The sequence below is a fragment of the Triticum aestivum genome, chromosome 4B (genome assembly GCF_018294505.1).
Source record: "Triticum aestivum cultivar Chinese Spring chromosome 4B, IWGSC CS RefSeq v2.1, whole genome shotgun sequence".
Lineage (NCBI taxonomy): Eukaryota > Viridiplantae > Streptophyta > Magnoliopsida > Poales > Poaceae > Triticum > Triticum aestivum.
In genome coordinates, this window is record NC_057804.1 from 537,453,053 (window position 1) to 537,477,814 (window position 24,762).

A 24,762-nucleotide genomic window follows, 5' to 3' on the forward strand; every position below is an offset into this window, starting at 1 on the left:
TTGTTATTTACCAAGCATCATCGAGCGCACCACGGTGATGGACGACAGCGAGGCCTAGGATGGGAACGATCTGGAGTCATGGAAGAAGGGGTACTGGAGTCCTTGGTGGAGGGGAGTATGAGGGTTGACTGGTTCGGCTGCGGGGTGAGGCTGCCGTCATCGGAGATTAACAAAAGGTGTGGGTGAGTAGAGGTATGACCTGGCCACCATTGGGAGTAGGGTGGGGCTGCGAGGGGTGCACGGCAGCACAACCGACCATGGGAGGCAGATGTAGGCGCTCCTGCTGGCGATGGTTTTGGTGGCTGGAGCAAGAGCAACTAGATCAGAGATTGAAGAAGCATGATGACCGTTTGATGTCAATCCAACGTCTATGGTTGTCAGAATAATTACTTGACTTGTTTTGACCATTAAATCATTTTGTTGACTAAATGGACAACACCTTGCGCAGGCTTTGTCCTAGTGGGCTAACAAAGTCAGCTTCGAAAGCTATGACGGACATGCAGTCCATTTATTTAGGTTTTATAGCCCATTTCATTTTGTTTTCCAATACATCTATTTCCTAGGCTTTGACCCAAAAAATAATCTATTTTCTGGGCTGGGTAAAATGAATAATAGCCGATTTACTATTTATGAGAATTTACAGTGCATTTGATTATTTATTCGAATACACTTATATATCGGGCTGGGTGAACACAATAATATTGCGGACATGCATCCCATTTATTGTTTCTGATAATTTACAACCCATTTTATTTTAGTAGATATGGACCCATTGAAGGTGTCCTGGACTAGTGGGTCCTAGCCCAGCCAGACTAATGTATGGGCCTGACTACCAGCCCACTAAGGAAGGAAGACTTCGGAGGCCTTCAATATTGCGGACATACACCCATTCATACATTCATCATACCCCTAGGGTTAGACCACAACTCACGATCTTGAGGTAGATATCCTCTGTACATTGATACTTCCATAATATAAGCAAGAGCAGGATGTATAGTACCTCCATAGAGAGGGCCCAAACCTGGGCAAACTTCGTGTGTGTTCCCTCTTGTTACCCATCGATCCGATCTAACAACTCAGGCCCCTACCCAAGATCTGCCGGTTTTGACACCGGCATTGGTGCTTTCATTGAGAGCTCGTTGTTAGATCGCCAAGGGTCGATGGCCTTGCTAATCGGCGATTGAAATTCCCTCAACGCCATAGGCGTATCAATGACTCTTGCCGATGGGCCGCCTGATGGCCCATCGGATCCCGAGTCACGCTCCCCCTTTGAGGTGATAGAGCATGACCACGAAACCAGTTTGGATTTTTACACTCCCTTCTTGAGCTCGGCCAACGGAACCCAATTCAAAGGAACCTCGGACCCGAACTACCCTACAGGGAATAAGCACGAAATTAATCAGACAAGTGAGGCAGGTGTTTTCGATGTTGAGCCAAGTCTAGACGTCTCCCCGATGAACGCGTCATGTAATGGACGCGAGGACACTTTTAAGCCATCCCCATCGGGTTAGGATATTTTGTCCCACCCACCTCCCACATCAAATACTGTCCAAGTAACTCGGGGCCTCCTGATGCCTGGGACCTGCTATATGTAATACATCATTCGGAAGAGACAATTCGGTGATTCTGGTCATGCTTCCTATCTGTTAAGAACAGAATAGTCAATTCCCCTGAGGCGGAAGCATTGGCTGCCTTTCTCCACAACTGTCATGACAAGGGCTTGTTAAACACCCTCGCTCGGCACTGAGCCCAGACTTTCTCCGAGCTCTCAGAGTTGGTGTCAAAATTTTGCACCATTGAAGAGACCTGGCTGACACTTGGATGGACAAAAAGTGCATGACCTCTCACAACAGGAGCCACGCAGGCACCCCGTGCCAGCAGAATCACCGCGAAAAAGAAAGAAGACGGGACACCAGACCGCCCTAGACGGACAACTGGACCGACCATGTCCTATACACTCTACATTCCTCAATAGCAATCCAGCCCAGAACCTTCAAGCTTGTTGGGTTGTGAAGCAAGTCGCTAAGGGTGGCGAGGCTTCCTCACAAATAGGCACACCACCAGTCATTACATAATATCCTCGGAAGAGACTGAGGTCTTGGTGATCTATCAAACATATAAGTCAGGGAACCAGAGGAAACAGGCCCTACCAGAGCTCGTCCACGCCCCAATATGTACACCCACGGCAGCATGGTTGGACACACGATCACATTTGAGCAGCACAATCTACCTATTATCGATCTAGGACAATGCCCAGCCGCGCTGGTCCTCGACCCCATAGTGGACGGATGCCGACTGCATAAGGTATTAATGGACGGCGGTAGTAGTTTAAACCTCATTTACGAGGGCACGTTGGAAAAAAATGCAATTCGACACAACTTGCATCCAGCATAGCTCAATCACATTCAAAGAAATCATCCCCGGCAAGGAAGCGCGTTGCAAGGGAAAGATCACCCTCCATGTGGTCTTCGACACTCCCGAGAACTATAGGTCCGAGGAGTTGACCTTCCATGTCGTTCTCTTCCGGAGTGGCTACCACGCGCTGCTGCGGCGAGAAGCGTTCATAAAATTCCATGCCATACCCCACTACGGGTATATGAAGCTCAAAATACCTAGCCCCAATGGAGTAATAACCATCACCAGCAACCCGGATAGGGCGCTTAGAGCCAAGAACAAACAACTTTGCTAGCCCTCCGATTCGATCACCGGTATAGTTTCTAAAACTATGCTCCAAAAACTGCGGGGCCATGTAGGCCTGCGCGTTATATTTCCCTTTTTTTGTTTTTGACAAACACATTAGTTCCCTAGTTCTATACGTACATGTAGCAGAACGTTTCTGAGTCCAAATCAGAGTCATGGACAAACTGTTCTTATTCTGCAAGTTATATATGGAGGTTATACCTTGGCATGGTCGCGGAGCAAACATATTAGCCTCAGGTATAATTATTTTGTGTGCGTGACTGGCCGGTGATCGATCCTAAATGTCGTGCTGAAAGCCAACATGTCGTCAGCTACCCAGTACACCTCTCTTGATTTCTTGAACATTGTTCCCCATGAATTTCCTTGTATATCGAGACGATCAAGTTTTTCTTCGACGCTAATATTATTTTTATTGTAGAAAAAACTAAACCTGGTTTGGTTACTCTAGTCTAGCTAGTCTTTGTCCAGGCGATTCTTCAATTTTTCTGGCCGGGTACCGTCGACATTTCTAGGTTGAATCATGCGGTGCTCACTCTCATTCCTAAAGTCAAAGGGGCTGACTTGATTACTCAATTTAGGCCTATTGACTTGATCAACAACTTTGCGAAGCTTCCGGCTAAAGGCTTTGCCTCTAGGCTTTCTCTGGTCACCCACCGTGCTATTAGCCCTTTTCAATATGCGTTCAGGTTCATTTTGGATGGCGTTCTCTATCTCCATGAGATTGTCCATGATTTGCGGGTCTAGGGTACAAAAGTTGTGGTTCTCAAACTCGATTTCGAGAAAGCGTACGACTCGGTTAGTTGGAAATTCCTCCGTCAAGTGCTTCTTGCTAAGGGTTTTGATGGTGCGGTGGTTCACCGGCTTATGCAGCTGGTCACGGGTGGACACATGGCCTTGTCGGTCAATGGGCAGATTAGTATTTTTTTCGCTAATGGCAGGGGCCTAAGACAAGGTGACCCGGCCTCCCCCTTCTCTAAAATTTTGTCGCAGACGCCCTCTCCCATATTCTGTCTCGGGCAACCCTTGCTGGTCACATCACTCCTGTCAGCTCTCAACTTATCCCCAATGGCATCACTCATCTTCAATATGCGGACGATACCATCATTATGGTCGAGATTAACGAGGCCATTATTACTCATTTGAAATTCTTGCTCGTATTCTTTGAAGCTCTCTCGGGTCTTAAAATCAATTTTTCTAAGAGCGAAGTCATTGTTACCGGGGTTGCCGATACTGCTACCTCTTGAGCATGCGTTGGTTTTTCCCATAAAGAGGAAAGGGTGATGCATCAAAGTAGCGTAAGTATTTCCCTTAGTTTTTGAGAACCAAGGTATCAATCCAGTAGGAGGCTCCTCAAAAGTCCCACGCACCTACACAAACAAACAAGAACCTCGCAACCAATGCGATAAAGGGGTTGTCAATCCCTTCACGGTAACTTGCAAAAGTGAGATCTGATAGAGATAATAGGATAAGATAAATATTTTTGGTATTTTTATGATATAGATTGGAAAGTAAAAGATGCAAATAAAAGTAGATGGAAAACTTATATGATAAAAGATAGACCCGGGGGCCATAGGTTTCACTAGTGGCTTCTCTCAAGATAGCATAAGTATTACGGTGGGTGAACAAATTACTGTCGAGCAATTGATAGAAAAGTGCATAGTTATGAGAATATCTAGGCATGATCATGTATATAGGCATCACATCCGCAACAAGTAGATCGAAACGATTCTGCATCTACTACTATTACCCCACACATCGACCGACTCCTGCCTGCATCTAGAGTATTAAGTTCATGAAGAATAGATTAACACATTAAGAAAGATGACATGATGTAGAGGGATAAAGTCATGCAATATGATATAAACCCCATCTTTTTATCCTCGATGGCAACAATACAATACGTGCCTTGCTGCCCCTGCTGTCACTAGGAAAGGACACCGCAAGATTGAACCCAAAGCTAAGCACTTCTCCCATTGCAAGAAAGATCAATCTAGTAGGCCAAACCGAATTGATAATTCGAAGAGACTTGCAAAGATAACAAATCATACATAAAATAATTTAGAGGAGATTCAAATATTTCTCATAGATAAACTTGATCATAAACCCACAATTCATCAGATCTCGACAAACACACCGCAAAAAGTGTTACATCAAATAGATCTCCAAGAAGATCGAGGAGAACTTGGTATTGAGATTCAAAGAGAGAGAAGAAGCCATCTAGATAATAACTATGGACCTGAAGGTCTGTGGTAAACTACTCACAACTCATCGGAGAGGCCTTGGAGATGATGTAGAGGCCCTCCATGGTCGATTCCCCCTCCGGCGGAGCGCCGGTGAAGGCTCCAAGATGGGATCTTGCGGATACAGAAGGTTGCGGTGGTGGAATTAGGTTTTCGTGGTGCTCCTGGATGTTTTCAGGGTACGGGAGTATATATAGGTGAAGGAAGTACGTCGGTGGAGCAACTAGGGGCCCATGAGGGTGGGGGGCACGCCCACCCCCTTAGGACACGTCGGGCACCCTCGTGGCCACCTCGTTGGTAGCTTGACGTCCACTTCAAGTCTCCTGGGTTGTGTTTGTTCTGAAAAGATCGCTCCCGAAGGTTTCATTCCGTTTGGACTCCGTTTGATATTCCTTTTCTTTGAAACACTGAAATAGAAAAAAAACAACAATTCGGGTTGGGCCTCCATTTAGCAGGTTAGTCCCAAAAATGATATAAAAGTGTAAAGTAAAGCCCATAAACATCCAAAACGGGTAATATAGTAGCATGGAACAATAAAAAATTATAGATACGTTGGAGACATATCAAGCATCCCCAAGCTTAATTCCTGCTCGTCCTCGAGTAGGTAAATGATAAAAACAGAATTTTTGATGTGGAATGCTACCTAGCATAATCCTTAATGTAATTTTCTTAATCGTGGCATGAATGTTCAGATCCAAATGATTCAAAATAAAAGTTCATATTGACATAAGAAATAGTAATACTTCAAGCATACTAAGAAAGCAATCATGTCTTCTCAAAATAGCATGGCTAAAGAAAGTTCATCCCTACAAAATCATATAGTTTGGTCATGCTCCATTTTCGTCACACAAGAATTCTCTCATCTCGCACACCCCCGATGACAAGCCAAGCAATTGTTTCATACTTTAGCAATCTCAAACTTTTTTCAACTTTCACGCAATACATGAGCGTGAGCCATGGATATAGCACTATGGGTGGAATAGAATATGACGATGGAGGTTGCGTGGAGAAGACAAAAAAGGAAAGTCTCATGTTAACGAGGCTAATCAACGGGCTATGGAGATGCCCATCAATTGATGTCAACATGAGGAATAGGGATTGCCATGCAACGGATGCACTAGAGCTATAAATGTATGAGAGCTCAACAAAATAAACTAGTGGGTGTGCATCCAACTTGCTTGCTCACGAAGACCTAGGACATTTTGAGGAAGCCCATCGTTGGAATATACAATTCTATAATGAAAAATTCCCACTAGTATATGAAAGTGACAACAAATGAGACTCTTTATATGAAGAACATGGTGCTACTTTGAAGCACAAGTGTGGAAAAAGATAGTAGCATTTTCCCCCTTTTTTGGGCCTTTTTTATTTGGCCTTTCTCTTTTTTTCTTTGGCCTTTTATTTATTTGGCCTTTCTCTTTTATTTTAAGGGACAATGCTCTAATAATGATGATCATCACACTTCTATTTATTTACAACTCATGAGTTACAACTCAAAACTAGAACAAGATATGACTCTATATGAATGCCTCCGGCGGTGTACCGGGATGGGCAATGAATCAAGAGTGACATGTATGAAAAATTATGAAGGTGGCTTTGCCATAATACGATGTCAACTACATGATCATGCAAGGCGATATGACAATGATGATGCGTGTCATGATGAACGGAACGGTGGAAAGTTGCTTGGCAATGTATCTCGGAGTGGCTATGGAAATGCCATAATAGGTAGGTATGGTGGCTGTTTTGAGGAAGATATAAGGAGGTTTATGTGTGATAGAGCGTATCGTATAACGGGGTTTGGATGCACCGGCGAAGTTTGCACCAACTCTCAAGGTGAGAAAGGGCAATGCACGGTACCGAAGAGGCTAGCAATGATGGAAAGGTAAAAGTGCGTATAATCCATGGACTCACATTAGTCATAAAGAACTCATATACTTATTGCAAAAATCTACAAGTCATCAAAAACCAAGAACTAAGCGCATGCTCCTAGGGGGATAGATTGGTAGGAAAAGACCATCACTCGTCCCCGACCGCCACTCATAAGGATGACAATCTAAGAACACCTCATGTTTCAAATTTGTTACACAACGGTTACCATACGTGCATGCTACGGGACTTGCCAACTTCAACACAACATATTCTTTAAATTCACAATTACCCAACTAGCATGACTTTAATATCACCACCTCTATATCTCAAAACAACTATCAAGCATCAAATTGATCATAGCATCCAATTCACTTCCTATGATAGTTTTTATTATACCCAACTTGGATGCCCATCATTCTAGGACCAATTTTATAACCATAGAAAATAACATGCTGTTCTAAAAGACTCTCAAAATAATATAAGTGAAGCACGAGAGATCAACAATTTCTACAAAATTAAACCACCACCGTGCTCTAAAAGGTATAAGTGAAGCACTAGAGCAAAACTATCTAGCTCAAAAGATACAAGTGAAGCACATAGAGTATTCTAATAAATTCCAAATCATGTGGGTTTATCCCAAAAGGTGTGTACAGCAAGGATGATTGTGGTAAACTAAAAATCAAAGACTCATATCATACAAGACGCTCCAAGCAAAACACATATCATGTGGCGAATAAAAATATAGCTCCAAGTAAAAGTTATCGATAGACGAAGACGAAAGAGGGGATGCTTTCCGGGGCATCCCCAAGCTTAGGCTTTTGGTTATCCTTGAATATATTAGGGTGCCATGGGCATCCCCAAGCTTAGGCTCTTGCCACTCCTTATTCCATAGTCCATCAAATCTTTACCCAAAAGTTGAAAACTTCACAACACAAAACTCAACAGGAAATCTCATAAGCTCTGTTAGTGCAAGAAAGAAAAAACACCACATAAGGTACTGTAATGAACTCATTCTTTATTTATATTCGTGTTAAACCTACTGTATTCCAACTTCTCTATGGTTCATACCCCCCGATACTAGCCATAGATGCATCAAAATAAGGAAACAACACACGAAAAACAGAATCTGTCAAAAACAGAACAGTCTGTAGCAATCTGTAACTTTTGAATACTTCTGGATCTCTAAAAATCCTACTAAAATAGGAAGTCCTGGTAAATTTATCTATTGATCTACAGCAAAAATAATCAATGCAAAAGCACGTTTCTGTGATTTAATAAAATTATTTCTGTGCATGCAAAAGTTTCTGTTTTTCAGCAGAATCAAATTAACTATCACCGTAGGTTATCCTATAGGTTCTACTTGGCACAAACACTAATAAAAACATGAAAACACATCTAAACAGAAGCTAGATGAAATATTTATTACCAAACAGAAGCAAAAAATAAGAAACAGAAATAAAGTTGGGTTGCCTCCCAACTAGCGCTATCGTTTAACGCGCCTAGCTAGGCATAAAAGCGAGAATAGATCTAAGTAGTACCATAATAATAAGATAGATCACGAAAACTCATTTCATATTCTCTACGTTCAGCAACAAGTTTTCTTTGGGGCAAGCAAAAGTAATCAAAAGGGCTGAATTTAATGGGACAGAAGTCCCCAAGATCAATCACGGGAGGTATGGGTTCCTCCTTTGGCCCTTCGTATTGCACAACCAATTCATCATTATAAGCATTCTTTTGGCAGAATTTTGTAAGCCTATACTCAAGAGAATATCCTAACTCACTATTTCTAATAGCAAAATCATTATTAAGTTCGGAAATTCTATCAACCAGAACATTGGTAGGAACCTTTTTTCTAAGATTTTCATTAAAAGCAGGACTGTTTAGCCTTGGCTTTTGAAGAGACCCATCCTAATCTTGAAGCTGGATTTTGCAAAGGCATTTGACACTGTGGAACATGAGGTTATTTTGCAAATTCTCAAGTACAAGGGTTTTGATGATAAATGGATTGGCTGGGTCAAAAACATCCTTTCTACAGGATCTTCTGTTTTGCTCAATGGCATGCCTGGAAAACAGTTTAAGTGCAAGTGTGGTGTCAGACAGGGTGATCCTCTCTCACCTTTGCTATTTGTAATTGCTGCTGACCTGCTGCAGTCAGTGGTTAACCAAATGTTCCCACAGGGAACCTTAACCCTCCCAATTCCATCACATGACCAGGATTTCCCTATAATTCAGTATGCTGATGACACTGTCATTTTCTTGTCTGCCGGAGATGAGGAGTTGGTTGCCCTTAAAAATATGTTGCTCACTGAGGGAGTCCTGGATTAGGGGGTGTCCGGATAGCCGAACTATCACCGTTGGCCGGACTCCTAGACTATGAAGATACAAGATTGAAGACTTCGTCCCGTGTCCGGATGGGACTTTCCTTGGCGTGGAAGACAAGCTTGGCGATACGGATATGTAGATCTCCTACCATTGTAACCGACTCTGTGTAACCCTAACCCTCTCGGGTGCCTATATAAACCGGAGGGCTTTAGTCCGTAGGACGAACAACAATCATACCATAGGCTATCTTCTAGGGTTTAGCCTCTCTGATCTCGTGGTAGATCTACTCTTGTACTACCCATATCATCAATATCAATCAAGCAGGAGTAGGGTTTTACCTCCATCGATAGGGCCCGAACCTGGGTAAAAACATCGTGTCCCTTGTCTCCTGTTACCATCCGCCTAGACGCACAGTTCGGGATCCCCTACCCGAGATCCGCCGGTTTTGACACTGACATTGGTGCTTTCATTGAGAGTTCCTCTGTGTCGTCATCTTTAGGCCCGATGGCTCCTTCGATCATCAACAACGACGCGGTCCAGGGTGAGACTTTTCTCCCTAGACAGATCTTCGTATTCGGCGGCTTCGCACTGCAGGCCAATTCACTTGGCCATCTAGAGCAGATCGAAAGCTACGCCCCTGGCCATCAGGTCAGATTTGGGAGTTTGAACTACACGGCTGACATCCGCAGAGACTTGATCTTCGACGGATTCGAGCCACAGCCAAGCGCGCCGCACTGTCTCGATGGGTACGATCTAGCTCTGCCGCCCAACAGTACCCTGGAGGCCGCACCAGCATCCGCTCCGACCCTTAGCTCATAGCCGACTTCGCCGATCGACGACGAGTGGCTGGACACCGCCTCGGGGGCTACGATCTCTACGGTGATTGAGCCGAACACCATCCCTGTCCTTTGCAGAGCCCGTGACTCCGAGGTGCCGGACTCCTCTCCGGACTCCGAACCTCCCGCACCCCTACCAATCAAATCTGATTGGGCGCCGGTTATGGAGTTCACTGCCGCGGACATCTTTTAGCACTCGCCCTTTGGCGACATCCTGACTTTACTAAAGTCTCTCTCTTTATCAGGAGAGCCCTAGCCGGACTGTGGCCAGGAAGGTTGGGATGCGGACGATGAAGAAATTCAACGCCCACCCACCACCCACTTTGTAGCCACTGTCGATGATTTAACCGACATGCTCGACTTCGACTCCGAAGACATCGACGGTATGGACGACGATGCAGGAGACATCCAAGAACAAGCGCCTACAGGGCACTGGAAGGCCACCTCGTCATACGAAATATACATGGTGGACACCCCAAAAGATGGGAATGGCAATGGAACAGCGGAGGATGACCCCTCCAAGAAACAGCCCAAGCGCCGGCGTCAGCGGCGCCGCTCTAAATCCCGACACAGCAAAAACGGTGATTCCGACACGGGAGAAAATAACACCCTGAAAAGTGCCGAAGACAACCCCCTCCAGCAGGATTCAACATAGGAGGAGGGAGAAGCCAGCCCTCATGATAGAGCGGCAGACAGAGAGGTAGAGGACGATAATTATATGCCTCCCTCCGAAGATGAAGCAAGCCTCGATGACGACGAATTTGTCGTGCCCAAGGATCCCGTCGAACAAGAGCGTTTCAAACGCAGGCTTATGGCCACGACAAGCAGCCTCAAGAAAAAGCAGCAGCAGCTTAGAGCTGACCAAGACTTGCTAGCTGACGGATGGACCGAAGTCCTCGCAGCCGAAGAGTATAAACTCGATCACCCCTCCAAGAGCTACCCAAAACACAGGCTGCTACCCCAATTAGAGGAGGAAGCACCCAAACCTACATCACCAGCGCATGACGCGGCCGACCGGCCACCTCGTGGCCGCGACAGAGAGGCCTCTAGGCCCTCCACTAAAGCCGCACCCCGGCGTCGCTCGAAAAGTACAAAGCCGCGGGGAAATGCGCCAAACTTGCGAGATATATTGGAGGACAAGGCAAGGCAAATAAGATCGATCTACGGATCGCGTGGGCGCCGCACGACACGTGACGACAACCGTCACGCCAGATACAGCAATTCCGGCCGGGCCGAACACAGTAGACAAAGCTCACTTGAGCTGCATCGTGATATAGCCCAATACAGAGGCGCCGCACACCCACTATGCTTCACAGATGAAGTAACGGATCATCAAATCCCCGAGGTTTTCAAACCCGTAAACATTGAATCATACAACGGCACAACAGATCCTGCGATTTGGATCGAGGACTATCTCCTTCATATCCACATTCCGGTGATGATCTACACGCCATCAAATACCTCCCACTCAAGCTTAAAGGACCATCTCGACATTGGCTCAACAACTTGCCAGCAGAATCAATTGGTTGTTGGGAAGACCTGGAAGCCGCATTCCTTGATAACTTCGAGGGCACATATGTGCGGCCACTAGACGCTGATGACCTAAGCCACATAATTCAGCAGCCAGATGAATCAGCCAGACAATTCTGGACACGGTTCTTAACCAAGAAAAATCAAATCATTGACTGTTCGGATGCAGAGGCCCTTGCAGCCTTCAAACATAACATCCGCGACGAGTGGCTTGCCCGACACCTAGGACAGGAAAAGCCGAAATCCATGGCAGCCCTCACATCACTCATGACCCGCTTCTGCATGGGAGAGGACAGCTGGCTAGCTCGCAGTAACAACCTGACCAAAAACCCTGGTAGTTCGGATACCAAGGACAGCAATGGCAGGTCGCGTCGCAACAAGCACAAGCGCCGCATTAACGGTGATAATACTGAAGATACGACAGTCAATGCCGGATTCAGAGGCTCCAAACCCGGTCAGCGGAAAAAGCCGTTCAAAAGAAATACTCAGGGCCCGTCCAATTTGGACCACATACTCGATCGCTTGTGCCAGATACATGGCACCCCCGAAAAACCAGCCAACCACACCTACAGGGATTGTTGGGTATTCAAGCAGGCAGGCAAGTTAAGTGCCGAACACAACGACAAGGGGCTGCATAGCAATGACGAGGAGGAGCCTCGGCCGCCGAACAATAGAGGACAGAAGGGCTTTCCCCCACAAGTGCGGACAGTGAACATGATATATGCAACCCACATACCCAAAAGGGAGCGGAAGCATGCACTAAGGGACGTATATGCGATGGAGCCAGTCGCCCCAAAGTTCAACCCGTGGTCCTCCTGCCCGATCACTTTTGATCGAAGGGGCCACCCCACTAGCATCCGCCACAGCGGATTCACCGCATTGGTTCTTGACCCAATCATTGACGGATTTCACCTCACTAGAGTCCTGATGGACGGCGGCAGCAGCCTGAACCTGCTTTACCAGGATACAGTGTGCAAAATGGGCATAGACCCCTCAAGGATTAAACCTACAAAAACGACCTTTAAAGGCGTCATACTAGGTGTAGAGGCCAATTGTATAGGCTCAATTACACTTGAAGTGGTCTTCGGATCCCCGGATAACTTCCGAAGCGAGGAGTTAATCTTCGACATAGTCCCGTTCCGCAGCGGCTATCACACACTGCCCGAACGAACCGCATTTGCAAAGTTCAGTGCGGTGTCGCACTATGCATACCTTAAGCTCAAGATGCCAGGCCCTCGAGGAGTAATCACGGTCAATGGAAACACCGAACGCTCTCTCCGAATGGAGGAGCATACGGCGACCCTTGCGGCGGAAGTACAAAGCAGCCTCTTAAGGCAATTCTCGAGTCCGACTACTAAACGTTTGGACACAGTCAAGCGCGCCCGGAGTAACCTACAACAAGACCACCTGGCGCGTTCTGAGCATGCGTAGCAATGCGGCCCCAACCCCAGCCCTCGCGAAATCGCGAAACCAGTGCCACGCGTACATAACTACGCTCTGGAGATACCATGGGCTTAGGGAGAGGGGCACAACCATGGCATGCCCAGAGTGCGGCTCAACCACACAAGGGGCTCCCAAGTGTGTCATTCCTTTTTTCTTTTTTCTTATTCTCAGGACCCCTTTTTCCGGAAGCCCTGTCCGGTAGTAGAATCGCCGACCTCACGATGCAACAGCCAGGGAAGCAGAAAAGCTACGTCGAGTGTCCAGGTGGTCTCTATTACAAGCAGTATACCTGTTTTACATACTATCCCATAGCCTACCCCTGGAGGGGGACATGTTAAACAGTCCCATCCCTTGCTTATCGCACTATTTGTATCATTCTGCTTTCATTGTAGTATCTTTTGAATAAACAATACATAGCTTTTGCTTATTATTGCATTTCCTTTTTCTTTATAAATGTTCATTTATGACATGTTGCACCTGTACAATTTGCTACGGTTAATACACCAGGGGCTTAAGTACCCCAAATCATGGTGTGATAAGTCCGAACACTTTCACAAGTGCGGCACCCCGAACTTATAGCATTATATGCATCAGCTCCGAATCATGTCTGGGGTCAATAGTTGAGTTTGCCCGGCTTCCATGTTTTGGTACCTTACGTTCCGTTATATCGGCTAAGGTAGCGCTGGGAGAACCACTGCGATTGTGCCCCGGTTGAGCTGGGTTGAGCACCTCAATGGAGAAAGCTAAAACTGACCGTCATGATAGGGTGAGAGCTGGTCGCTGTTCGAGAGGTTTTTTTGGGTCCCTAAAGACTCATGTCGCTTAGAGCGAGGAGTCGGCATTGTCTGGCCAAGGCATGGATAGCGCCCCGAACTCGGTCTTCCGAATACTAGGGGCTTCGCCGAAATTTAAAATTATAGAATTCTATGGCTAAGTGAGAGTGTTCAAGCATTATATTCCGGTTGCCTCGTTCGTTGTGTTGAACGCCTCCCTCGAAAGGACCCAAGAATGGGAACAAGAGCGCTCAAGTTTATCCTGAACACCCCAGCACTCGTGGCATGGGGGCTGAAGCCAACAACTCACCATCTCTCAAATTTGATAAACGACCGCACAGAAGGTAATATTTTAAATTAGCAAGCGTTGCTTAGCGCACATGAACAAAGTTTTCAGCGTACAGGATAAACAAATGCGAGTCTACTCAAAAATTACATCTTTGGAGCATTCACCCGCTATAATGCGGGCACCCTTCAGGACGCCCTTATAGTACATCTCGGGCTTGCGATACTCCATGCCTGGCGGTGGCGCGTCCGTCACAAGCTTCTCCGCGTCCATCTTGCCCCAGTGCACTTTAGCATGGGCAAGGGCCCGACGGGCACCTTCAATGCAGGCGGAGTGCTTGATGACTTCAATCCATGGACAGGCGTCCACCAGCCGCCGCACCAGACCGAAGTAGCTCCCAGGCATGGCTTCCTTAGGCCACATCCGAACTATGAGACCCTTCATGGCCTGTTCGGCCACCTTGTGGAGCTCGACCAGCTGCTTCAGTTGGTCGCTCAGGGGCACCGGATGTCCGGCCTCAGCATATTGAGACAAGAACACCTTTTCCGTCGAGCTCCCCTCCTCGGCTCGGTAGAACACGGCAGCATCAGACACACTACGAGGCAGATCGGCGAACGCTCCTGGAGAGCTCCGGATTCAGGTAAGTAACAGATAATTCACTTTTATATGCTTGCTTTGCATAAAGAATGCCTTATCCGCCGCTATCTTCTTCATCGCCTCGATCTCCTGGAGGGCCTTCTGGGCTTCGGCCTTAACGGCTTTGGCACTCTCAAGAGCCAAGGCAAGCTCGGACTCTCGAATCTTCGAGTCACGCTCCAATCTCTCGTGTTTTTCCACGAGAGCCTGGAGCTCTAGCCGCACCTCCGCCACCCGTGCCTCCTGCTTCTCTCGCTCGGTGCGCTCCAAGGCCGCACTGTTTTTGGCTCTGGACACCGCTTCCTTCAGGGTCGCCACCTCGTTCGTGGCCCCTGCAATACCCACGTTATTCCTGTCATTTTTTGCAACCAAATCCTTTCTATAAGGTATTACTTTAATAAGGTATTACTTACCTTCCTTGTCCTCGAGCTACTTCTTGGCAAGGCCGAGCTCGTTCTCGGACCGCTCGAGGCTCTGCTTCAATGCATTGACCTCCGCAGTCAGTGCGGCAGAGGTTAGTAGCGTAGCCTGCATTCCCGTATTGACATATTTATGTTAGACTCCTGCGTATATCTTTTTAGATCCTCAGCTTGGCTTTTCTTTCCGAACACCAAACTGAGCATCAGGGGCTACTGTCTATGTGGTAATATTCTTACATATCTTAAAAACTTACCTCAAAGCCTGTTAGAAGGCTGGTACAGGCTTCAATTAGCCCGCTCTTGGCGGACTGAACTTTCTGGATCACCACACTCATGATAGTGCGGTGCTCCTCGTCGATGGAGGCGCCGTTAAGTGCCTCCAGCAGATTATCCGGCGCCTCCGGTTGGACGGAGGCCGCCGGCATCGCAGTCTTGCCCTTCTTACGAAGGGGCTGCCCGCAAGACTCCGGAACCATTGAAGGTTCCGGTACGGAGTCCGGCACAGGGCCGGACTTAGAGCCCTCTGGGGTTTGGCCCGCTTTGCGCCCAGAGTCCGGGAGGTTTCCTTGCGGCGCCTCCAGGACCACCTCCTCCTGGTTGGGCCCCTTTTGGGACTCCTCCTCCTGTCTTCCGCTGGGTCTTCTGGCAAAGGAGCCGGAAAGTTACCTTCCCGGATTTCTTTGGCCAGGCCTGTCAAAGGTAAGGGAGTTTAGATCCCGTATAGAGTCAAACTATGAAATAGTGTCCTGTAAAGGGTAAAATAGCTTACCTCGTCGGCTTGACGCTGCGAGCTGAATCCGCGATCTTCGGGAGCGGATGCGGGAGCCTCGGCGCTGTTGAACAGCACCTTCCAGGCGTCTTCGTACGTAGTGTCGAAGAGCCTGGTCAAGGACTGGTGCTGTGCCGGATCAAACTCCCACAAGTTGAAGGCCCGTTGCTGGCACGGGAGGATCCGGCGGATGAGCATGACCTGGACTACGTTGACGAGCTTGATCTTCTTGTTCACAAGGTTTTGGACGCAGGTTTGGAGTCCGGTCAGCTCTTCCAAATCACCCCATGCCAGGCCCTTCTCTTTCAAGGAAGTGAGCCGTGTGGGGATGCCAGATCGGAATTCGGGGGCCGCTGCCCATTCAGGGTCACGCGGCTCGGTGATGTAGAACCACCCCGATTGCCACCCTTTGATGGTTTCCACGAAGGCGCCCTTGAGCCATATGACGTTGGGCATCTTGCCTACCATGGCGCCTCCGCACTCTGCCTTCTGGCCGCCCACTACCTTCGGCTTGACATTGAAGGTCTTCAGCCATAAGCCGAAGTGGGGCTTGATGAGGAGGAAGGCCTCGCACACAATGATAAACGCTGAGATGTTGAGGATGAAATTCGGGGCCAGATCATGGAAATCTAGGCCGTAGTAGAACATGAGCCCCCGGATGAATGGGTGGAGTGGGAAGCCCAGTCCGCAGAAGAAATGGGGAAGGAACACTACCCTCTCATGGGGCCTGGGGGTGGGGACGAGCTGCCCCTCGTCTGGAAGCCGGTGTGCAATGTCGTTGTGCAGGTATCCGGCTTTCCTCAACTTTTTGATGTGCCCCTCCATGACGTAGGAGGCCATCCACTTGCCTCCCGCTCCGTACATGGCCGGGGAAGGTTGAGGCGAGATGTGCGGACTTGGGCGCTGGAGCTCGAGTGCGCAGAAATGGATAAGCAAAGGAGGAAGATGGCGTAGGTAAAGAGGGTGGATCCTTATCCCCTTATATGGACGGACGAAACTATGTGTCCACACCAGCCTAATAAAACTCGCTTATCTCCCAAGCACCGTAATCAATGGCGCGGCTGGGTTACCCACGCCCTATTGATGAGAATCCCGGAATAAGGGGACACGATCTTTGCTTTGACAAGATGTGCCAAGGAAACCGCCTCGCTAAACGCGCTGAGGTGGGACAGTAAAAACGATTCCAATAAAGGTTTGGCCGTGGTGTGATGTCATGCTACAGAATACATCAGCAGATTGAATTTGTGTAAAGATTATTCTCTCTACGGTGGTATGTGGAACTTATTTTGCAGAGCCGGACACTATCCTTGTGTTCAAGATCTTCTATGAAGTATTCGGAGGAGGAACCTTCCTTGCAATGCCAAAGACAATATGCGCGCCGGACTCGTTGTCATTGAAGCCTGGTTCAGGGGCTACTGAGGGAGTCCTGGATTAGGGGGTGTCCGGATAGCCGAACTATCACCGTTGGCCGGACTCCTAGACTATGAAGATACAAGATTGAAGACTTCGTCCTGTGTCCGGATGGGACTTTCCTTGGCGTGGAAGACAAGCTTGGCGATACGGATATGTAGATCTCCTACCATTGTAACCGACTCTGTGTAACCCTAACCCTCTCCAGTGCCTATATAAACCGGAGGGCTTTAGTCCGTAGGACGAACAACAGTCATACCATAGGCTAGCTTCTAGGCTTTAGCCTCTCTGATCTCGTGGTAGATCTACTATTGTACTACCCATATCATCAATATCAATCAAGCAGGAGTAGGGTTTTACCTCCATCGAGAGGGCCCGAACCTGGGTAAAAACATCGTGTCCCTTGTCTCCTGTTACCATCCGCCTAGACGCACAGTTCGGGAACCCCTACCCGAGATCCGCCGGTTTTGACACCGACACTCACCTTTCAAAAATCCACTAGGCTAAAAGTCAATTTTGCAAAGTCTTCCATGATTCCTTTGAATATAGATGAGGTGGAAGCTGCCAGGTTAGCTGATCTGCTTGGATGCAAAATTGGTCAGCTCCCTTTTACTTATCTGGGTTTGCCTCTTGGGACTACCAGGCCCAGAATTGTGGATTTCATGCCCTTGGTGGATGCTTTGGAAAGGAGATTGACAGTCAGCTCCTCCATGTTAAATCAACACTACTAGGAAAAGGCCTACTAATGGCACACTGGTTTTGCCTACTAATGGCGCACTACCGGTGCGCCATTAGTAGCACGCCACTAGTATTTTTTACTAATGGCGCACCACTGGTGCGCCATTAGTATCTGGTATACTAATGGCGCACCTGGCAGTGCGCCATTAGTATGTAACACCATGCGCCATTAGTATGCCTCCCGGGGGGCCATATGTAACCATGTGCTTTGTCATACTAACGGCGCACTCTGCCTTGATGCGCCATTAGTATCCTTTGGCATACTAATGGCGCACCTTGTGGTGATGCGCCATTAGTATGAATATTTGGTTTTTTTTGCTTTTCTGATTTTTGCACAGGTTACAAAATATATTATTGGACAGAATATAGACAGCAACACACAGCAACAGCAGATTCATCGAATACAATAGAAGATTAGTCTCTGAATACAATTCATCATATTAGTCTCCGAATACAGTTCATCATATTAGTCTCCGAATTCAAAAGACCGAACAAAGATAAAACATTACAAGTCTCAAGACCGCGAGTATCGAGTTTGTCTTCACAATACAAGTCGATATTGATCATCTAAACTACCATCACATAAAAGAGAGCTGCGGTCATCACAATGAGCATCATCACGATCAAACTGGTCTTCATCCGGTTCCTCCAACGCTCCCTCCTCTCTCCCGCTAGATAGCGGGCATATCTAGATTCCGCCTCCGCCCTAGTGGTGTACCCTTTGTAACTGTTACCGCTGAAACGGTGAACCTGTCTCCAACACTCGTCCCAGTCGCCGTAGACTCCGGGAACCTTACCCTTGTACATGACATACGACGGCATCTCTATGCACAAGCCAAACAACAGACAATACATAAGCAATATGTAAGTATGCAACAAAAGGATCGGAAGAGAAAAGCAAGACATTAATAGCATGATTCATGGTCCTACTAATAAATAGCATCGATTACATCTAAGTTGAACGACTGTCCAAACCAAAGAGACATATGAATTCATTAAAGTTTAATTACAACATGAGCCAATCAATGTTTCAGAACTACACATCACTACTTTTGACTCGACTCATCGGACAGGAGCGTGGATGAAGCCGCCGTCTGTCATGATGGTCATGAAATCGCGGTTGTTGTCACCCTGCATTTGTAGCGTTCCATCTATCTCATTGTTGGACGGTTGATATCTGGGGTAGAACTGCCCTGAGGTATGAAGGACATCTTGATGGATGATATCCGCAAACTCCGACTGGATGCGAAAGAATTCTTGTCTGAGGTCCGCGTCCTAGGTTGCCGACAACCTCGCGGCCCAATCTTTGAGACTATCTGGTAGCAGAAGGTGATGATGGTCCCTTACGATCGCCCGCATGTGATGGAGGTCGTAGTAGGCATCCTTCTGACCACCAGGCGGCTGCTTGACGCAGCAGAAATTCGTATTGTGTGAGAAGGTGTGCTTGCCATACTTATGAACTGCCCTGGTGAAGGTGCCTCCAGATTTGGCGTAGCCGGGGAGAACATCATCAAGAACTTTCTTGACATTTGTGTAGTCTATCTTGGAGTTACGGTTCGGGTCGAAATACGTGGCCATGGAATATTTCGGGCTTAAGAGGATGAGTGTGCAATGTGTGTCACTGCACAAAACACGGAATGTTAGAAAAAAAGAACGACCGAAATCTAAGAAATCATATGTTACGGGGCGGTTAAGGGATGACTTACTCGGGAAAGTAAACCACAAGGAAGTTATCCTTATCTGGGTTTGCCAGAATGACGCCTTCGAGGTGTGAACTCGCAACTTGGCGGTCCCCAGCGCTGCTCAAGTGCTTGGCACGCATGTAGAAGGGGTCGACTATCACGATGTCCGGGGTCTTGTCTCTAATGATCCGCATCTCTATACTCAGCGAAAACAGCCGAACGAAGGTGTAGTGCAGCGGATGAAGGTTAAACATAGCAAAGATGTCATCAAACCACAGGACGATCGTACCCCCGATGTCGCCATCCACAAAGCCCTTGCCCTCTGGCACCTTGGCCACGAAAACCGGGTATGCCACATCATTCTCTCTGAGACGCCACTTCTCAAAAGAAAGAACACTGTCGTGCAGACTCCGCATAGCACCGGTTGCAGCATTGAGAATATTTGGCAGTAGCATCGCCCTACCCACCACATGAACCCTCCTCGATATATCCTTAGGTGAAGGTGGCCCGTCCTGAGCACGGATCGAACTCGGTGCCGGCTGGCTCGCACCGGCGCCCTTGTTAGTCTTTCGTTTCCGTCCCTTCTTCTTGATCTCCTGTAATGGGACCGAGTTCTGCTCACAGACCGCCTTCTTGAGCGTGTTGGGGCTGATAATATTTCGCACCTCAGCTATCTGAGGCTCGGTGAAGGCGGGAGCTGGAGGCGTCTCCTGAGAACCGAACGCCAGACGACGCCTGTTGCAATTGGATTTCTCCGCCGTACCAGCTAGATTGCGGTCATCTTGGTTGGGTTCTTGAGAAAGAGGCCCGCAGAACTCGTCAGCGTACCCATGTTCGGCAAAGTACTTATCGACCTTGGTAAATGTACCGTCATCGTTGTCGTCGTCATCCGGATCCTGTGCCATAGGGCTGTTCGGATCCTGTGCCATAGGGATGTCCGGCATAGTGATGTCCGGCAGGTCCGGTAGTGTTGCGGCGTTCTTGCCACGGCTTGGCGCCGGCACGACTGGCGGTCTTTGTCTGTGGGGTGGTGTCACCCGCCCCCAAACGAATCTGGCTCTTCGGCCAAAGCAGGGGCCAGTTTTACGCAGGCGCTGAGGGTCATCTCATCTTCTTTGTCGGCCCCAGCGGGTCGAATCGGTGGTAACAGCTCGTCGCAGCCTGGCAGCACCCGAACCAGTTCAACCCTATACACTGTGGGTGGCATCGGATTACCGTGGAACATGGGGTTGCCCAGTTGAACGATTCTGCCCTTGGCGGCATTTGCCAACTCGGCGCCCATGAAGTGCAGAAGAGTGCAAGGAACGTCGGCGGCGCCCTGCGAAAACATGTACAGGGCGTCAGGGATGCCCAGTCAAAGGCAAGGAGATGAAGTCATCGGCCAAGAGGCTTAGTTATCGTGATGCCGTCGAGCTCGGCTAATGTCGAGGCACCGCCAACGGCGGGCGTGCAACTGACGGAGGGGGCGCTTGCTGGCGAGGTGCCGGCCGGCGTACACCCGGGTGCATTAAGCTCCAATGCCCGTGCCGACGCCGGAGACATGAATAACGCCTCCGCCGGAGACACCAATGGCGCCGCCGCCGGAGACACCAATGGAGCCACCGGAGACACCAATGGTGCTGCCTGCACGCTGTGCGAGTTGCTGGCCGTGAAGATGGGAACCGGGGGAGGCCCTTGTTGGCCGCCCGCAATCCACGTCTTCAGCCGATGAATCAACGTAGGCACCATGGCGTTGAGCTTCGTTCCTAGTTGTTGTTCCACTTGCTCTTGGACAAGCTCCGGAATCCGTGCCACTTATGCCTTGAGTGCTTCAACCTCGCGCGTCTGGCTTTCCGAGCTGGTCTTTTTCTCCTTCCGCACACCAGCGGTATAGTATGACCCCCATTTTGTGGACAAGCCTTTGTCGGCCACACGACCAGCTGACGTCAGCTTAGTGAGCTTATCCTTCTTTTTCATTATGTTCAATGCCCTATTTAAAGGGGTGTCGAAAGGGGAGCTCTGAGACGACCCCACGCTACTGCTTTCAGTGTCCTGCGAAAGGAACGTGAACCATTTAGAAATATTGGGGATTAATTAGAGTGCAACCATATGGAGCTAATTACGCGGGGGTGTATTCCTTACCAAAACAAGCTCAAGCGCCCTGGTCTTCGGATCCGTGGTAAGCTCCTTTGTTATCGGGTCCTCCTTGTACCGGGCCCTGACATAGTTCCTGGTCTGCTTGTCACCGCTGTATTTCTCGAAGCGGGGCGGTAGGCCTTGCTCGGCACGCTCCACGTCCTCCTTGTCCCATATAGGCTCCGCCACTCTGTAACCGCCGGGACCGAGTTTGTGTTCCCCTAAGTTCAACTCCCGCATTTCTTCCCCCACTGACTTGATTCGGAGGTTGCGCTGCTCTCGCACTTGATCTTGAACTCCTTGTACTCATCTTCGCTCATCAAAGGATATTTCGCCTTGATCTTCTCATAACTATCACCTTTATCAATCATTCTCTTCACCACGCTTCTCCAAGTAGACAGGGCCGTGCTCATCTTCGTGAGGGCGGCACTGTTCACTTTATTCCCTGAGAGGCGTGTGTTTTCAAATTCGGCGGGGAACTTGTATCGTTCGTGCAGCTTTGTGAAGAGGAGGTTGCGCAAATTCCCGTGGTCCTTATTCCTAAGGTTATCGGTGTTGATTGAGACGGTGCTCCGGAGAATGCACCCGAGCTGAAGCGCGTACCCCTTGACTATATGTTTGGGCTCCGTTGGATGCCCGTCGGAGTCCACTTGAGTGAATTCCTCCTTGAGGGTGCGGAGCGCATTTGGGCGCCGGTCCTTCCTTTGCTTCTTCGGTTGGCTGCTATTTGTGTGTGCGCCGCCATCATCAGTGGTGGCATCCTCGGCGACACCATCAGTGGTGTCATCCCCGACGCCACTAGGGGTTGTGTAGTCAGGATCGGTGTCTTCCGCGGCGTCCTCATAGCGGTGAGGTTGTTCCTCCATCTCCTGGGACAGCTCCCAGAATTGCTTGCCGCCCGAACCACCAGCCTCATCGTTGTGGGCCATGTTTCGCTCTAAATAGGAAAAAAGTTTGGTCAAAAAGTTGGTTATTGTCAAGGAACAAGATCATGGTCTCATCATTTAGGGTTTGTCAACACCAAGGCACCCTAAAAGCCTAAGCTTTCATCATTTAGGGTTTGTCGACGCCGAGGCACCCTAAAAGCCTAAGTGTACATCATTTAGGTTCTCATCGACACTGAGGCATCCGGGGCAGCCACGTTAAGTTTTCATCATTTAGGGTTTATCGATGCCAAGGCACCCTAGGTTGGGCCTAATCACTTGGCACTAATCACTTGGCTCTATTGCCACCTATGTTGGGTTTATCATCTAGGGTTTATCGATGCTAAGGAGAATTCTAAGTTGGGCCTAATCACTTGTCTCTATTGCCACCTATGGTTTAATGCAGCAAGAATAAAGGGGTAGTTGATCCTACTTAATTAAGTAATAAGATACCCCGGCCCATGAGTTAGTCGCAAGTACCCCATATGTCCTATTTTTAGCAAAGTCATGCTAAAATTCACGGAAAATTTCAGCATGACCTTTGCTGAAAATAGGACATATGGAGTACCCGAATTTGCCGGAACGGAAGTTAATCGACATTCTGGCAAACTCAAGGGCCTCTCAGGGTACCTGCAAAATCATTATCCCAAGTACAACATCATCACAAGTACAGCAGCAGCAGCAGTGAAGTCGCCAATCGGTCATTTCAGAAGATCACAAGTAGCATCATCACAAGTACAACATCATCAGAAGTACAGCAGCAGCAGTGAATACAGGCATAACAGCAGCAACATCAGGTTTATTCTTCTTCTTCATAAACACTAATCGTCTAGTTGAGCAATACAGCGACAGTGTGAAGAAATAAAAACACAAACTAGAAATTATATTGTCATGCTTTTAGTGGCAGTGACAGTGTTTTTAGGAAACATTGTCAAGTTTCAGCTGGTATGACAGGCAAATATTGTGACACTATTACCTGCAAAACAGTGTATTGCGACACTAGTATGCTTAGTTGAGAAATACAGCTACAAATAAAAACACAAATAAATGAGATGCACATCTTAGGAAAGTAACAAGCAACCTCGCTTCGTAATGGCATTTTTGAACCTCCCAGGTTTCTGCCATTTTATTTTTCCCACCGTATATGTTTTTTGATTCATGTCATGGTACTTGCTGTCAAACCAAATATTTTCTTTCTACATAATGTGGGAAGTTTCCTTCTTACTGTCTCACTATCTTACTGTCTCACTACAAAAAACTAGTATGCTTAGTTGAGACTAGTATACTTAGTTGCATTATGACAGGCAAAAACTACAAATATTTGTGTTTTTAGTTGAGCAATACAGCGACAGTGTGATAGGCAAGTTTCAGCTGGCAGAGTGTCACGATTCAGACAACAGAGCAGCTAAGCATAGCAAGTGGATAGTTTAGTCAGTATACTAGTACTCTTTAGAAAGCATGAGACATATATTACCTGGAGGAGACTTCGTCGGAGAGTTGCCTGTGAATTGAAAATACAACGAGATCAGCAAAGGACAGTAAGATATATACTGAAATTATCATAAAAAATGCCAGCTACTGCCATGGTCAAAGAATAGATTATGATAGCTGGACAAGTACATGTCAAACTAGATAATTTTCAGAACCGGTTTAACCACCGCAGGATAAAACAATGCATCCAAGACTGGGCTTAGACTAATATCCTCATAGCATAATCTGACATCAAGCAAATATTATAAGAACAGTGAAAATGATGTTCACTGCAAATGAATATGGACCAAGCGTTCTCATTAACTACTTAAAGAATCAGTTCCATATTGTTGCATGAGAATTGTAGAGAGAAAAGATACATGGTTCTACTTCTGGGATTGGTTACATCTCTTATTGTTCACATTCTTGTCAAAGGACTTTAACCATTAATTATCAGAAGAACTAATGCACATTTAAACACCCTGAATCCGGAAGAAGTAATACAACACTACATAGTACCTCTGTAGTTTCCATGCCAAACTTTGGGTGATACCAAACCATTAGAAAGCATGATCATGAGAACAACATCAGTTTGAAA